General features: G+C 38.2%; 1 protein-coding gene across 5 annotated transcripts in view; it reads right to left on the bottom strand.

The window, feature by feature from the left end:
• LOC138746046 (coiled-coil domain-containing protein 91-like) overlaps positions 1–16,063 on the bottom strand; it is a 132,832-nt gene that overhangs the window by 103,526 nt on the left and 13,243 nt on the right. The window contains exon 1 of one of the 5 annotated variants that reach the window (XM_069903765.1): positions 747–791. The exons of the other annotated variants lie outside the window; for them this stretch is intronic. The gene's annotated coding sequence lies outside the window, so the exon portion shown is untranslated. Of the gene's footprint in view, positions 1–746; positions 792–16,063 lie in introns of those variants that run through there. 5 annotated transcript variants of the gene reach the window in all.

Below are 16,063 nucleotides of genomic sequence, written 5' to 3'. Positions count from 1 at the left end.
AGCTAAAAGGCAGGCCAAATTGGCCTCAATAAGTAGCAAAATAGCCTCAAGGCTGAACATTTTATTCCTGTTTCTATGTCCATATTGTCAGATTTTCTTTTCTTTTTTTTTCTTTTTTTTTAGAGAAATCGTAGCTCTGTAAAATGATTGTGGTAGTTTACCCAATGTGATAGATTCATCAAACATCTTAATAAGCCAGGGAGAGAGAGTAGAAGAAAAAGCTTTATAAAATTCCACAGAATATCCATCGGGACCTGGTGCTTTCCCCGAGTTAAGTGAGGAAATAGTATTATTGATCTCAGAATCTGTAATGGGTTTATTTAATTCTAAGTTATCTTGAGGTAATACTTTTGGGAGTTTCAAATGTTCTAAAAAATTAAACATATTACTAAGGTCTTGAGGGGATTCTGAACTATATAAGGATGTATAAAAATTTTGGAAAGATTGATTTATCTCTTCCTGGTTAACAGTCAGTTCTCCATTCTGTTAATTCTCTCATTCTATTCAGGTCACCTTTTCAATAAAATAGAAAATCTATTTCTGGTCCATCATTCTACTCCTTTTGGTTCTTGAGGAGACTTAAGAAAACACATTGAGAGGTCCGGTGTGTCAACAAATATGAAAATTTGGTTTGGCAAGATCAAAAAACAGAGACCTAAGGGGAAAATGGCCCTGTGCAAATGACTGGAAGATTTAAATTCTCCAGCTAACAGTAGTAATTTTAAGTTTTAATTTAAGCTGCCCACCTTAATGATTCTTTTCTTTCTCTTCTCATCTTTCAGCAAGGACAACTTGGTTCAGGAAATGAGAAACAACTGAATCAGCGATGAAGTAATGATGGAAGAGAATGACAAGCTGCAAGAGAATTCTGCTTCAAGTCTTGCGAAGGATGCTATTACTGAGAAAAATATATGACAATCTCCAAAAATAAAAACTTGTGTAAAGGCAGATGCATACCCAACTCAGAATCCTTGAGGGTGAAATTTGGCTTTGACAGTAGTATAAATTACAAAAATTAATCAGCAGATTATTTTGAATTATGGTCAATGGGGAAGAAAATCTAGTGACTTGTAAAATGGTGTATAGATTCACTATCAGGTTTGACATTATTACCAAAGTTGAATTTCACTCCCATTTTCTTCTGCAATCAAGGTGTTCTGGTTTATCTGGTTATAGAGGACATCTAACATACTAGAAAAATCAGGTCCATACTAGATGTAAATTACATTTCAAAATTACCATTTGCAAAATAGTTTATCTAAAGCTACCCCTCAGGTGATATTTGTATTGCACTGTTAGCTTTTCCTTTATCCTAACGGTCTCACGGTTGGCAACCCTCACTGATGATTGGGTGTGCAGCCTTGCAGAAAATATGCTTAATCTGATATTTTTTTTAATCCATGAATGGTACATTCTTGTGCTTGACAGAGCATGTGTTTATAACTTTTTAAGTTTAAAGAGGATGATAGCTATTTTAAAGATATAAATGAATGCAAAATGGGAGGAATTCTATGTAATAGCTTTCTTTACATTGCAATAATATTCTTTGACATTAAATACTTTACTCAAAATAATTAGATAATCTAATAACAATTTAATGAAAAAAATCCTTCATCAATACCTAAACAAAATGCTGAGAGAAGGAAAATTCTATTTGAAAGAACCAGCAAAGGTTGACAATCCAAAAGGCTTCCTTCTTTGCTCAGTCTTTCTATAATCATATGATAAATACATACATGCAATAAATAATATTCATTGTGTATTGATTTTGATAAATGTTATCCATCCTTTTTTTGAACCAAATAAATAAATTCACCTGCAAAACGACATTAGAACTTAAGAAATAAAAGCAGAAGTGTGCTATTTTGCCCATTGAGCCACCTGGGCCATCCCCAAGATCTTGGATATTTTTCTTCGTAATACACCTTCCTGATTCATTGATTCCCAAATATTTTAAAAATCTTTGTCTTAATAGTACTCATTACCTGAATCTTAACCACCTTTTTCCAAAGATTCATTCCCTCTGTGTGAAAAAGTATCTTCTCAACTCTAATCTGATTGTCTGATCCCATAACTAAAACTGCAGTTGGAGCTACCCCAGCCAGCCTTCTACAAATGTTCTCCATGAAGGTGTGACAAGAAAGGATTTAAATGCAGTCTCTGACTTGTTTCTGCCCAAAAACCAGACTTGTACAATCACTTGCAAATCTATTAAAATTAATTATGTTACATCACTGTGCAATTTCACTGAATTCTACTGAGAACCACTAATTTTGGTTTAAAATGCTGTTTGGCCCTCTCACCTCACAAAACATCAAATTTTAATTTTGATTTCATAAGCTGGCATAATTTGATTTCAACACGATTCACTCATTCTAAACATCTGCAGAGGCCAACTATGAAAAAGCCTAAAGATTCCCAAGAACTTAAATTTCCTCACCCTCTCCACCTCTGATCACTGAATTGTACAACTCTGGCATTCCCTTCCTGAAGTCAACAATTAGCTCCTTTGTTTTGATGACATTTAGTTCAAGGTTGTTGTTGGTACACCATTCGGCCAAGTTTTCAATCTCCCTCCTTACTAACTCATCACCTTTATACAACCCACTACCACTATCGTGGCATCATTGACAAATTTGCAGGGGGCGAAGAACACAGCCCTGTGGTGCTCTGGTACTGATGGAGATGGTGGAGGAGATTGGATAACTATTCAAGAGTAAAAGGGAAAAATGGTGGAAGAGTACTAAAATTGAATTGGACAATTCTTAATGAGGCTTGAATTTTGTTTGTGGTTTATGCTCCATTTGTTGAAGATATAGATTTCGTTGTAGATGTGTTTTTATTATTTGGATATCTGAATTTTAACGTAATGATTGGGGATATTTAAATGTGGTATTGGAGCTTTTATTGGATAACTATTCAAGAGTAAAAGGGAAAAATGGTGGAAGAGTACTAAAATTGAATTGTACAATTCTTAATGAGGCTTGAATTTTGTTTGTGGTTTATGCTCCATTTGTTGAAGATATAGATTTCGTTGTAGATGTGTTTTTATTATTTGGATATCTGAATTTTAATGTAATGATTGGGGATATTTAAATGTGGTATTGGAGCTTTTATTGGATAACTATTCAAGAGTAAAAGGGAAAAATGGTGGAAGAGTACTAAAATTGAATTGTACAATGCTTAATGAGGTTTGAATTTTGTTTTAAGATGGTGGTTTATGTGACTAATATGATGATAGATGTGAAGTTAGTTGATATTTGGTGAAGGTTTATCTCTATAGAGAAAGTTACTTTTTCATCTTTTTTTCATGCTACAATTTTTTTTTAAGAATTGATTATTGTTTAAGAATTTTTGATAGATAATGTTACTAACTTTACTAATTTTTTATATTAAGTTTGAGTTAAGTATATGTTTCATCTTAACTCCATTTGTTAAATATATGCATTTAAATTTGATTTAAATATGTTTTTTAAGTCTGATATCTTAGTATTAATTACTTTTCTTTTTGTTAGTATTTTAATCGGTTATGTTTTTGTTTTTTTTTGTAAGTGGGTTTTTTTCTCACATATTATTAACTTTATTAATTCTTCACTCTTTATTTTGGGGGAAGGGGGGGTTGGACTAATTTGAGTTGGGTTATTAATGTGTAATAATTATTGGGGAGGGTATAGTTTATCTAGATTACTGATATTGTATTGTAATTTTATTATTTTATTCTTAATTTTTTTTAATGTAATCCTATATGTTATTCATGTTATAAAATCTTAAATAAAGTTTAAAAAAAAAAGAGATTGTGGAAGAGATGTTTTACGAATCCTCACTGATTGTGATCTGAAGGTGAGGAAATCCATGATCCAATTTCACAGTGGGTAGTTGAGTCGCAGAACTTGGAGTTTACTAATCAGTTTTGAGGGAATAATGGTGTTAAATGCCAAACTGTATGAAGTGCTAGTTGATGAAGTAGACAAAGACGATGTGGTCAAACAATAATCATGCCTTTTATTAGCAGAAATTCATGGTACAATAATGAAAGACAATAGGTGCATATACAGTTATACCCAAGGGGAGTGTCCTTAACAGTAGAGATAATGCACAGCCAATGTTAGTACAGCAAGGCTCGCCAGAGGGGAGACAGACAGCTTGGCAGACATTCACCACACTGTGATGGCTAAAGAGCATCCTGATGAATGCATCTTTGCTTTCCAGGTGTTCCAGAGCTTCATGTAGAGCCAGTGAGATGGCATCTGCTGTAGGCCTGTTGCTATGATCGGTGAACTGAAAAGTATCCATATCACCACTCAGCCAGGAGCTGATTACTTCAACACCAGCCTTTCAAAACACTATATCACTTTTGTTTTAAGTGCTACTGGTTGATAGTCATTGAAGCAGGTTACCACATTCTTCTTGGGCACCGGTATGATTGATGCCTGTTTGAAACAGGTGGGACCACGACCTTCTGGAGTGAGATATTGAAGATGTAAGTTGGTCAGCAGGGATTTTTAATACTTGGCCAGGTACTCCATCCGGGCCAGATGCTTTCCTTGGATTCACCCTCCTGAAGGCAGCACACACATCATCCTCAGATACAGTCAGGATGCGATCATCAGTGGACATGGGAGTGCAAAGGGATGGTCCTTTGCTGTTACTGTCATCAAATCGGGCATAGAAGGCATTGAGTTCCTCTGAGAGTGAAGCTTGCTACTTCACTGGATTTAGTTTTGGAGTGGGTTATGGCATTCAGGCCCTGCCACAGCTGAAAAGTATCCCTTGTTGTTTCCATTTTCATCCAGAATCTGCACCCAGGAGATAGCTTTTCACAGGTCATACCTGCTCCTTCTGTACTGATCTGCTCTGCATTTTCTCCAGAGCATCCATATCATTCATGTAATGAAGCGACCAGAACTAAAAACAATATTTCAAGTAGGGTCTAACCAGAGTTTTCTAGAGCTGCAAATCTTGAATTAAATACCAAGAATAATGAAGGACAGCATACCATCAGCCTTCTTTACTACCCTACAAACCTGTGTGCAACCTTGAGGGATCAATGGATTTGGACACCAAAGTCCCTCTGTTCTTCCACATTGTTAGGAATCCTGCCATTAACCATGTACTCTGCCATCAGGTTTGATCTTCCAAAATGCAGATTGAACTCCATTTTCCGCTTTTCTGCCCAACTCTGCATTCTGTTGTAACCTATGACAACCTCTGAACTATTCACAACACCTCTAACTTTCATGTCATCTGCAAACTTACAGACCCATACCTACTTAATCTAGGCCCTTTATAAAAATTGCAAATAACATGGGTCCCAGACCCGATACCTGCAGAACTCCACTAGTCCTCCAGGCCCAATACCACTATCTTTTTTAAATTTAGAGATTTTAAAAATAATAATTTAAATTTAGATATACAGCCATTTATGCCCAGGAGTCCATGCCACCCAATTTACAGCCAATTAACTTACACCCCTGGTAGTTTTGAATGGTGGGATGAAACCAGAACTCCCGGGAAAAACCCACACGGACACAAGGAGAATGCACAAACTTCTTACACATAGGGCAGGATTCAAACCCCAGTCCCAATCGCTGGCACTGTAAAAGTGTTCTGCTAACCACTATGCCAACCATACTTTCTTCTGCTTTCTTCAGGCAAGCCAATTCTGAATCCACGCAACCAGTTACATGGATCCTATGCCTCATGACTTTCTGAATGAATCTACCATGGGGGACCTTGCCTTGCCAATACCTTACTAAAATCTATATACACCACATTTACCACCTGACCTTCATCTATTTCTTCTGTTACTTCCTCAAAAATGTAATTAGTCTCATGAGGCATAACCTACCCCTAACAAAGCCATGCTGACTCCCTGAGAAGAATATACTTCTCTAAATTCTCAGAAATCGTCCTTAAGAATCCTCTCCAATAGTTAGTCCACCATTGCTGTAAGATGCACTGGTTACAATTCTCAGGATTCTCCCCATTATCTTTTTTTAAATATCAGCAAATATCCCATGTCTAATATTATGATCAAAGGAAAGTCATTGATCAAACAACTGAAAATGCCCCAGTTTAGGACACTGCCCAGAGGAATACATTGCCATCCTAAGGCTGGGTTAGTTGATTTTTGAAAAAACACAGGATCTTCCTTTGTGTGACATATGACTCCAAGCATTATTATGTCTTCATCTTGATTCCCATAGACTTCAGTTTTCCCAGGGATAATTGATGGTACACTTAAACAAAACTACCTTTCACCGTTAACTCTAGAATTCAGCTGTTTGTTCCAAGTCTGGAAGCCTGAAACTGAGTGGTCCTTGCAAAATGAAAACTGGACATTACTGATCAGGTTAGAGAGTATGTGCTGCTTGATAGCATTTGTCAATGAAAGTAATTGAGCACTAATTAGCTGCATTAGATTTATCCTGTTTTTGAAGAGGACATACCTGAGAAATTTTCCACTAGAATACCACACAAGACTTCAATATTACAACTGTAATCCTGTCTGGTCCCATGGTGCTTACTGCATCACGTAAACTAAATCAAATTGGCTGAAGACTGGCTTTTGTGATGGTGGAGATTTCAGAAGGCAGAAATTAGTTCCCACATGCTGCCCCACACCATTTTTTAAATTTAACATGAAATTGTTTCTTTGCTACAATATTTGGTAAATTTATTACTGTATTATAAAATCAAAACAAATGTGATAGTGTTGACATTGTTGAAAGATCTCGGACTCAAATGGTACTCCACAAAATTTAATATGGAAATTTTAATAAGATATCAAATAAAAATTTAAGACTTACAGTGCAAAATAGGAGAGACTGCTCTCTGAGAAACTAACCCTCTCACTTCTTGGAATTGCATACAATATTGTCCGTGATGCTATTGCCATTGTGACACACTCTAAATGAATGTAACACAGCTGTATTCCAGATGGAAAAAATGTGCTGTGATTAAAACTGCACCTGGGTTCTAAAGGCAAAATTAGCTCCATTAAGTTTCTTTTCCACATAATATCTTGGGGCAATTCCCCCTTTCCATATTAAATATTAGATTTTAAAACTAATGATGCAAGTTCAATGTTCAGTTGTATGCTTCAATAAACAGTTTTAATATAACTTTTGTCCTGTGACAATAAAAAGTTACAACGGTCTCCCTCAGGAAATGATGACTCACTTACTGTCTAAATGTTTTATACGATAAGTGCATTTAGATTCACATCACAAGCACTAATAATAAACAAAAGCATTTAGCAATAACAGATAACAGGCTGCGGGCTGCTGGCAACTGCAGTCAAGGAAGTCACAGGAGTCCCAAAACTTTGGGTATTGGAGTTGGCATGCGAGAGGGTGCTGAGGGCACTGAAGGTTTCCTAATCGTGTCAGAGGTTCAGATCTGGAGATCGGCTTGCTGATGGTTTCCACTGGACTCTGTGTGGCTGCAGGGGCTGCAGCAGAGATGGAGGCAAATCCACAGACACTCGGTGACTCTGAGGGAAATTTCTTTTGCTTCTCTTTCTCTGATTGAAATAGATGCTTCTGGTAGTTTCTGCCAATGGTGAATGTGTCTCCTTTAAGGAAGACAAAAGCTAATTCCATGTAATGTTGCAGTTTTTATTACATGACAATGAATCTTGAGATAACAACAGTTAAAATTGAAGACAGAGATTGAAGATCATGAGAATGTAATGAAATTTTGGTTAATTTCACTGAGAAACGATTTTACTCTAAAGTTTTAAATAATAAAATAACAGCAAAGATACACTTTTCTTTGGGATATCTTTGATCTACATTGAAGCTGCTATAACTTTTTGTGGCAACAAATGCTTCTTTACAGTGAAAACAAGATAATTAAATTTGAACAAGCTGCCATCTCAATATGTTAAGCAAAAGTTCATGTCCTTTAAGCAGATAATCATCATAAAATTCCAATCCCAACCGACAATACATGTGTACTTAAGCAGCATCAAATCTATTTCTGTGAAATTTTAAAAAAAATAGATTTTCAAAGTGATCTACACCAGCCAATTATTGTTAAGGCCACTTTATAATCTAATAGAGGTTGTTACAACTCATCCATGTCATGGAATTCTCTTAGGTTGTACACTTAACTGCAGATAAATATCTCATCCAACTAATTCTACGTCAAACATTGAAATCCAAAATACTAAACGGTGTCACAAAAATTCCTGCTGCAGGAGCTGTTGATCATATAGAACCATAAAACTCTACAGCACAAAAACAGGCCCCTTCAGCATTTCTAGTCTATGCCAAACCATGTTTTTTTGCCTAGTCCCTCTGACCAGTCCATAGCTCTCCATGCCTCTCCCATCCATGTACCTGTCCAAATCCCTCAGCAAGCTTTGAAAACCTTCACTGTCCACAATGCCTCCAAGCTTAATGTCATCTGCAACTTGCAGATTCAATTTACCATATTATCATCCAGATCATTAACATAGATGATAAACAACAATGGACCTACTAGTCACAGCCCTCCAGTCTGAGAAGCAATCATCCACCACTAATCTCTGGCTTCTCCCATCCAGTAATTGTCCAATCCAGATCACTACTTCACCATGAATACCTAATGTCTGATCTTCCTGACCTCCCATATTGGACCTTATCAAAGGCCTAACTAAAGTCCATGAAGACAACTTCCACATCCTTTCCTTCCTCAACTTCAACTTTCCTGGTATCCTCCTCGAAAAATTCTGCAAGTTTGGTTAATTACAACCTATCACACACAAAGTCTTGTTGACTATCCCCAATCAGTTTCTGGCAATCCAAATAATTATATATTCTTATCTCTTAGAACATCTTCCAATAATTTACCTTCGACTGGCATCAGGCACAACAGCCTATAATTTCCGGGGTTACTTTTGGAGCCTTTTTTAAGAAATGAAACAACAAGATCTACTCTCCAATGCTCCAGCACCTCACCCGTGGCCAAGAACATTTTAAATATTTCTGCCAGAACCTCTGCAATTTCTACTCTAGCCTCCCTCAAGGATCGAGGGAATATCTTGTCAGATCCTGATACTTTATCCACCCTTATTTGCTTTATAACAGCAAGCACTTCCTCCTCTTTAATCTGTATAGGTTCCATGACCTAACTGCCTGTTTTCCTTACTTCCCACAACTCTGTGCCTGTTTCCTGAGTGAATACTGATGAAAAAAAAGCATTTAAGACCTCCCCTCATATCTTATATTAGAGCAATCCCTCATCCATCCATGTGAAAAATGTGAAAATAGGAAAGTTATATATAATACATACATGTTTATAAAATATAGTAAATGTTATGAATATCTTTTGATCATCCTGTAACTTTTTTGATTAATGGAATTGGGGGTTGATCCACAATGTCAGGTTTACATCTGCATAACGAGGTTGCATTATACAAATGATGGCATCATTATATAAAATGTATTGTTTTGTGGCTAATGTTTGGTTTAAGAAAGAAAATATCATTTTTTAAGCCAAAAGATTTAATAACTAATTAATCTGGGGAACTAAATTTATTTCTAATTGGTTAGAGGATCTCTTAATGTGTTTTATGGCAGTTTTCTTTATATCCTCTTTGAAAATTAGAGGCTGTTTTTGAGATGTTAAGATCTATTGGAATTCTGAAAAACCTTCTAATATATATATTTTTTTTAACTTGGTTGGCATCTGTTTATGAATGGCAGTTTATACAAACGTACTAAGGGTTGTTCATGTATCACTTTCCCATTCTCAGCCAACCTGGTCATTCCCAAATGAGAAAAAATAACCCAAAATGCTTGGTGCCAGCTTGACTGGAGGAGCTGGGAGCACGAAGATCTTCATTCCATCTGCCTTTGGGGATTCTACTTCAAGGTTGGTTGCCAGCCCATTGCTGAAGATCGCAGTCCACTTTACCATTGCATTACACCCCTCTAAGTTGTTCTTTTGCCAGAAAGTTTTGGCAGCACAGGGGATGTATTTCCCACATCCAGCTTTCAGCATAAATAATAGTAAGTAGCACCCTGGCCATTTACATCATAGAATAAATCAGCCCAATTAAAGCTGATCATTAAGCACTCAACTACACTCAAGCCTTAATTCCTCGAGCATTCTCATCAACTCCACTCTCGATGTGCTGTCAGTATGTTGAGGAAAGATATTTGTAATTAGTTAATATACAGTGAAATTTATGAATAGCTACAGAATTAAAAGTCTTGGCTTTTTAAAGTATTCCTATTTATGCATTGCCTAGGCTCAGTAGCAGACAGCAGCTGTAAAGGGAAATAAGACAGTCAAAGTTTAGGCTTGAGGCACCTAATCTGCACAAAAAAGATATGAGAGGAGATAGCCAGCAGAAAGAAGTGATGGAGAGGGGAAGGGTGGAACAAAGATCAGCAAACAATGGGTGGATCCAGGTGGAGACGGGATAATTGGCAGGTGGGAGAGGGAAGAGCCACAAGTGGTGGGAGGTGATAAGTAAGGTAACTCGAGGTTGCTGATCATGGAATCTGATAAAGGAGAATGAAGAGTGAATCCAAATAGGGGGGGATGGTGGGAAAAAAGGAACAAAGGAAGGAGGAGATATGGGATCTAATGGGAGGAGTATGTGGATGATAGGCAGCATGGTTGGTGTAGCAGTTAACGCAATGCCTTTACCACACCAGTGATCAGGATCAGGGTACAAATCCAGCGCTGTCTGTAATGAGTTGATATGTTCTCCGTGTGCCAGTGTGGGTTTTCCCCAGGGGTTCTAGTTTCCTCCCACCATTTGAAATGTACCAGGGTGTAGGCTAATTGGGGGTGAATTGGGCATCACAGGCTCATGGGCCCAAATGGCCTGTTACCATTGCTGCATGTCTAAATTTTGAAAATATATTAAAAAATTTAATAGGCAGTTGTGATTGTGGAATAGGAAAGAAACAGGGTAACAGGTGGGAGGGGGAAGAAAGAAGTTGTTGGAGGAGCTGGGTAAATCAGAAGAAGAGAGAAAAGAACAGGAAGGATACCTGAGCTTGGAGAATTCAATATTCATTCCTTTCAGATATAGGTTAACCAGGTAGAATTTGAGGTGGTATTCTTCTAGTTTGTCTTTAGCCTCACTCTGGCAGTGGGGGAAGCTGATGACAGACTGGTTGGAGTGGGAATAGGAAGAGAAATTGAAATGACTTGCAACAGGGAGCTCCACATGAACACTGCAGAGAGAGCACAGTGCCTGGCAAAGCAATCGTCTGGACTGTGCTTGGTCTAACCATGGTGGCAGAGGCATCTCACAATGGACAAGGTTGGAGGAGGTGTATGTGAATCTTTATGTCATCTGGAAGGGCTGTTTTAATCTAAGGGAGAAGGTGCAGGGACATTACCCATACACACGTCCCACTAGATTCCCTATTGGCTCCTTCCTCTGATACAATCTTCCCACCATCTCTCCCTTATTTGATTCCATTCGTCACCTTCCTTTCTTAACAGGTTCCATAATCTGCTGCTCTTTGTTTCCTCCACAACAGTTCTAGCATTTGTTGCTGTCTCCAACAATTCGAACTGTCAAACGTCTTCTCCTCCCTTTGATCCACATCATTTACCAGCTCAACTCTACCCATCCTCCTCACCTTTTCATTGTGCTGTCACCTATCTTCTCTTTCAGCTCATAAAATCAACTTCCACAGATGTTGCCTGACCCGATGAGTTCCTCCATAACCTATATTTTTCTTAAATATTTTGTTGAGTTATTGGATTCCCTTTTATTACGATCAACTCAAATTCAGATTTCAGATTTATTGTATGTGGCATCACATACAACCCTGAGATTCTTTTTCCTACAGAGGAGGGGGGGCTAGGGAGAATTACCACTTATTTGGCAGTGCAAAATCAACTGACTCAATGTATACATGTAAACAAATAAAGAAATGTAAACAAACTGATTGTACAATATATATAGAGAAAAAAATCAATAAAGTGCCAGAGGCTTTAAGTGTCCCTGACTAAGTTTGTTGTTGAGGAGTCCAATGGTGGAGGGGTAGCAGCTGTTCCTTAACCTGGTAGTGCGAGTCTTCTGGCACCTATACCTCTTTCCTGATAGTAGCAGCAAGAACAGAGCATGGGTGGCGTGGATTCTTGATGATTGCTGCTGCTCTCCGACAGCAATGTTTCCTATTGATGTTCTCAATGGTGGGGAGAGTTTTACCCATGATGTCCTGGGCTGTGTCCACTACCCATCGTAAGGCTTTACGCTCAGGGAATTGGTGTTCCCTTACATGATGCAGTCAGTCAGCACACTTTCCACCACACATCTGTGGAAATTTGTCAGAGTTTCTGATGTCATACCAAACCTTCGCAAATTCCTGAGAAAGTAGAGGTGCTGACGTGCTTTCTTCGTGATGCCATTAGTGCGTTGGGTCCAGGAAAGATCCTCCACAATAGTGACTCCCAATAACTTACATTTCCTCACACTTTCCACCTCTAATTTCCCCCATTTATTACTGGATTGTACACCTCTGGTTTTCCCTTCCTGAAGTCAACAATCTTGGTTTTGGTGACATTGAGTGCGAGATGGTTGCTGGTGCACCATTTGGCCAAGTTTTCAATCTCCCTCCCGTAATGCTGACTTATTGGCCCTTCTTGCAGCCCACTATCGTGACATCATCAGCGAACTTGTAGATGGTGTTGTTGTGCAACCAAGCCATTCAGTCATAGGAGTAAAGTGAGTAGAAGAGGGGGCTAAAAACACAGAACTAACAACACATTCCATACCAGTTCTGTGTGTGCCTTGATATATTCTTCCCGCTCCCAAACAGAAATTTCCCATTTAAAAAGTAATGTAAGTATGCTTCAGGGCATTGATTTTGGAGACTGCATTTTAGTTTCTTTTTACATGCATGAAGAGTTAATGTGGCCTCTGCTTTCTGGTCACCATTGTATTTTTGGAAACCTACAGCTATAAAGGTATGGGGTTATAATTTTATTATAACCTGATACCATTATAGCCGCAGGTTTTTTAAAGATTACTAGAAAGGAAACTTAGAGAAATCCAAAGAATAACAGCATATTAAATATCCACAGGAGCAATAGAAAAGTTAATAGATGCAAAAATTCATCTGAAACTAGAAAGCTATGATTTTTTCTTGCCCACTCAACTCCTACATTCCCTATTACCCTGAATAACCAAATGTAAAACATAAAAAGTAGCAGATATTAAGAAAAAGCATTAGAGCGAACATTCCTAACTTTAGTCATGTCCTGGTTTTTCTGTTAATTTTTGTGCTCAGTATATTAACTACTGTACTTAACTGCATATAAGACCCACAGGCATATAAGAACCCCCCACCCCATTTCAGCAAGGAATATTAAGAATTTTGTGTACACGTTTTAGTGTATTTACAGGTAAGCAGGTCCATGATTTAGTGTATTTACAGGTAAGAAGGTCTTGTGAGACCTTGTGTTGGTGGCTGCAATGTTGAATTTGAGAGTGAACGCTAGGTATGTGTTCCTTCTATGTCTGGGATAGTGACAGTGACAGCAGAGTGGCAGAGGCATTCGGGAGGGGGGGTGGGTGGTATTAAGGTTAGGGTTGGGGCAGCAGCAGCGATATTCAAGGGGGCCTTCAAGTGACACCCCAGTCCCTGGGAATCCCTTCCTCCCTGATATGGGGCCCTGGCAGTAATACTGGGAGGACAGTGATACCAGGGCCAGGTGGCAAAACCATGCTCTCCAAAATGTCACCTTCACATATAAGACCTAGGGGGCTTTTTTGGAGCAATTCGTTTAGGAAAATGAGGGGGCTTATATGCCATCAAATACAGTTCCTAATTTCCCTGCTTGTAACCAGTAACATTTTCTGTTCCTCACCATATTTTCCCTCCTCCCTAACCCCATTCCTGGTCTATCCAGATTGGAATATTTTCCATTAATACAAAATTAAAAATTTGGATAGGGCAACTCACAAATTGGGGATGGTTATGGTGAAGGCATGATGAAGGCTGGTCCTCATCAGCTGATAGATGGGAGCACTGATATCAGTTATCAATAAACAGAGGAAGCTAGATGAATTAGGTATGTAACGGTGACAAGTCCAAGTATAAGAGTGAGATGCCAATAGCCACAAAGTTTAAATGAAAATATTTGTGATGACAAGCAAGACATAAGACATGACCTTGTGTCCAAAGCCAGTAGCAAAATATACATGTTTCTTAGATTGTGAGGCAAGATTAGATAGAGGCTGTTTCCCTCACTGAGGAGTTGAGAACCAAGGAACACAGACTCAAAGTAGTTGATAAAGCCATTTATGACTGAAATAAGGAGAAAATTCTTCACTCAGGTGAGGCAAGTGTTTGAAATTATTTACCCAAGAGGACAGAGGCTCAGTTACTGATTGCAATCAAAATGGAGATTGATAGATTTCTGCATGTTAAAGGAATCAAGCAAAGAAGGCAAATAATCTGAAATGCAAAATCAATCTTCGTCTTGTTGAAAAGGCCAAATGGCCTTTTTCTTATTTTCTTATGTTCATTGGAAATGTTCAGCTGATCAAATAGCTTTTGTGGAAAGAGTAGTTAATGTTGGTGGTCGTAGATCTTCTATCAGTAGTGGAAGTGGAGATTAGAGACAAAGAAAGAAAGACAAAGGGAGGAAAGGACATCAAAGGAAGGTTCTGATAGGGTGGAAGACAGAAATCATTATATCAGAAAAGGAGAGACAGAACAGGACAACAGGCTGCATGGCCTGTTGTGAAGGAATGATGGATGAGGTGAGAGAATTAACAGAATCTTTAACAGAATCTTCTGCCCAAAATATAATAACAATTGTGCCCATAGGAATTGGTTAAACAGAGGCCATAAAGTTAAAAATGGTCAAATTGGGAAAATTGGGTTGGAAAATGTAACTAACTAGAAGTTCTGACTTATGTTTATGGACTAAAACACAAGTATACCACAAAGGAATTGTCTTTGATGGTCCCAGGTTTGAAGAAACTGCACTTAAGTAGCAAAGTGGTTTTCCCAAAAATGAAAGAAGTACAGATCAATTCCTGCCTTATCTTGAACAACTGTTTGTGTCTGAACAATGGGCAGGCTGGCCAACGAGAATGCACTGCATATCATATGGTTGGATGGAAAGGCACTATTCAAGAAGAGGGAGGGGGGGTGCAAGGATGATGGAAGAGTGGACTATGAGTTTCACAGAGACAATGGTAACTTCAGAATGCCAAAAGAGGAGATTAAACTGTGTAAACCTCTTGCTGGAGCTGGCAGAAATATGGAAGGGATCCATTGATGTTGTTTGGAACTGAAGCCGAGATAAACCTTATGATGGTTCTGGGAGTGAGCAATGATGTGAGAAATGGGAGAGATGTCATAAGGGCATTTGCAGCTTGGGTGAAGGGGAATCCTCCACTCAGGAAAATAAATAAAGGAAACATTCACATTAGTCCTCACCAATTTATTAAAGAGATAAAAGTGTCAACCAATGTACGTCACCATAACAGTTACAAGAAGAGAAGAAATGCCTGGTTGTGTTGTTGTATTTTATGTGGGACCTCCCAGTTAGTATCTCATAAAAGCTGATTATGAGAATTGTCAACATAATTTGACCATAAAAAAAGATTTTTACAGCTAACGTTTATGGCCATACAGATTTCAAGCAAGAACACAAACAAAGATTGATACCCTGTAATTATAACCCACAGTGATAAAAGTATGGGCTTGAAATCAGACAAAGCAGCTGCCAAATGGTTATTTAGACACAACTCTTACAGCAAGAATAGATTTAATTGGGAATGAGAAGGCTCCCAGCAGCTATGGGTGAAATGACAGTATGCCATGCATATGTGGCCCTCAGCTGCAATGGATTTTTACTACTGTAGTGAAACATTAACAGCTGCTCTAAAATAGATTTCATGCCCTTGGTTTCCTCATGAAAATGATAACCATTATTGGGTGGAGGTGGAAGTAGGGAGGAGAAAAAAAAGCACATGTTGAGAGCATTCAGTGCTTGCAAGAAGCCTACCAGCCTTAAACCTGTTCCTTTATTTAGCCACCCAATGGTTTTATTTTTGAAAGGGGCAGTGGCCAGACAGAATGCGTCA

The sequence above is a fragment of the Narcine bancroftii genome, chromosome 11 (genome assembly GCF_036971445.1).
Source record: "Narcine bancroftii isolate sNarBan1 chromosome 11, sNarBan1.hap1, whole genome shotgun sequence".
In the NCBI taxonomy this organism is placed as follows: domain Eukaryota; kingdom Metazoa; phylum Chordata; class Chondrichthyes; order Torpediniformes; family Narcinidae; genus Narcine; species Narcine bancroftii.
Note: the sequence above shows the minus strand (reverse complement) of the source record. Positions and strands in the feature narration are given on the sequence as shown.